This window comes from Trichechus manatus, unplaced genomic scaffold (assembly GCF_000243295.1).
Source record: "Trichechus manatus latirostris isolate Lorelei unplaced genomic scaffold, TriManLat1.0 scaffold00008, whole genome shotgun sequence".
Taxonomy (NCBI): Eukaryota; Metazoa; Chordata; class Mammalia; order Sirenia; family Trichechidae; genus Trichechus; species Trichechus manatus.
Window position 1 is genome coordinate 28,874,089 of NW_004443944.1, and position 2,328 is coordinate 28,876,416.

The following is a 2,328-nucleotide window of genomic DNA, read 5'->3' on the forward strand; positions in this document are numbered from 1 at the left end:
TGCCAAAAGAATGAACAAATCTGTCTTGGAAGAAGTATAACCAGAATGCTCCTTAGAAGCAAGGATGGTGAGACTATGTCTCACATACTTTGGACATGTTATCAGGAGGGTCAGCAAAAAAGAAGAAGACCCTCAATGAGATGGATTGACACAGTGGTCGCAACAACAGACTCAAGCATAACAAGGATCGTGAGAATGGCGCAGGATGGGGTAGTGTTTTCATTCTGTTGTACGTGGAGTCGCTATGATTCGGAACCAACTTGACGGCACCTAACAACAACAGTTATTGATGTTGAGCATCTTTTCACATGCTTATTTGCCATTCATATATGGTCTTTGGTAAAGTCTCTGTTCAAATCTTTTGTCCGTCTTTTTTCATTTTTTTTACTGTTTGTTTTCTTATTACTGAGTTTTGAGAGCTCTTCATAAATTCTGGATTCGAGTCCTTTGTCTAAAATATGATTTGCAAATATTTTCTCTCAGGTTGTTGCTTGTCTTTTTATTTCCTTAAAAACGTCTTTCAAAGAAAAAAAATTAATTTCAACAAAGCCCAATAGATCAATTTTGCTTTTATAAATTATGCTTTAATGTTGCAGTTAAAGACTCTGCCTAACCCAAAGTGACAAAGATTTTTCTCCTAAAAGTTTTATGGATTTATGTTTTACATTTAGAACTATGATCCATTTTGACTAAAATTTTTATATAAGGTGTAAGGTATAGGTCAAGGTTTATATTTTGCATATGAATGTCCAAATGTTCCAGTACTATTTGTTGAGAAGACAGTCTTTCCCCATTGAATTGCCTTTGCACTTTCGTTAAATTAAAAAAAAAAAAAAATCAATTGACCATATCTGTCTGGGTCTATTTCTGGACTCTATATTCTGTTCTATTGATCTATGTATCTATCTTTTCACCAATTCCATGCTCTTTATTAGTGTGACTTTATAGTAAGTCTTGAAATCAGATAGTGTTGAGTTCTTCAACATGGTTCTCCTTTTCCAAAATTGTTTTAGCTGTTCTAGTTCTTTTGCCTTTCCATATAAATTTTAGAATCAACTTGTTGATATCTAAAAAAACAAACATATAAAAACTCTGCTAGGATTTTGCTGAATCTATACATATGTCAATTTGGGTAGCTCTATTGAGTCTTCCAATCCGTAAATATATTATATCTCTCCATTTATTTATGTATTCTTTGATTTCTTTCATCAGGGTTTTGTAGTTTTCAGCATAAAGATCCTGTTAGGCTACTAAATAGACAATAGATAAGTGGTAACTTTGGTGAAGGATAAGACAGTACATAATACTGGGGAGGCCAATACAATTGGTACAAGGCAAGGCCATGGAAGCTCCACAGACACATCCAAACTCCCTGAGGGACCTAATTGCTGGGCTGAGGGCTGTGAGGACCATGGTTTTGGGGGAACATCTAGCTCAACTGGTATAACATAGTTTATAAAGAAAACGTTCTACATTCTATTTTGGTGAGTAGCATCTGGTGTCTTAAAAGCCTGTGAGCGAACTGGACTAAACCAAAAGCTAAGAAGTTTCCTGAACACAACCAAACACTTCGAGCGACAGTGTAGCAGGGGTGGGAGTCTGGGGACCATGCTTTCAGGGGCTATCTAGGTCAATTGGCATAACAAAGTTTATTAAGAAAATGTTCAGCATCCCACTTTTGTGAGTGAAGTCTGGGGTCTTAAAAGCTAGCGAGTGGCCATCTAAGATGCAGCAATTGGTCCCAACCCACCTGGAGCAAAGAAGAATGAGAGCACCAAAGACACAACGAAAATATTAGCCCAAGAGACAAAAAGGGCCACATAAACCAGAGACTCCATCAGCCTGAGACCAGAAGAACTAGATAGTGTGCAGCTACCACAAATGACTGCCCTGACAGAGAACACAACAGAGCGTCCCTGACGGAGCAGGAGAAAAGTAGGGTGCAGAACTCAAATTCTAGTATAAAGACCAGACTTAATGGTCTGACTGAGACTAGAGGAACCCCAGAAGATATGGACCCTGGACTCTCTGTTAACTCTAAACAAAAACCATTGCCGAAACCAACTCTTCAGACAAAAATCAGACTGGACTATAAGACATAAAATGGTACTCGTTAAGAGTGTGTTTCTTAGCTCAAGTAGATACACAAGACTAAATGGGCAGCTCCTGTCTGGAGGTGAGATGAGAGAGCAGAAAGGGATAGGAGCTGGTTGAATGGACATGGGAAATCCAGAGGGGAAAGGAGGAGTGTGCTGTCACATTATAGGGATAGCAACTAGGGTCACATAACAATGTGTGTATAAATTTTTGTATGAGAAACTAACTTGA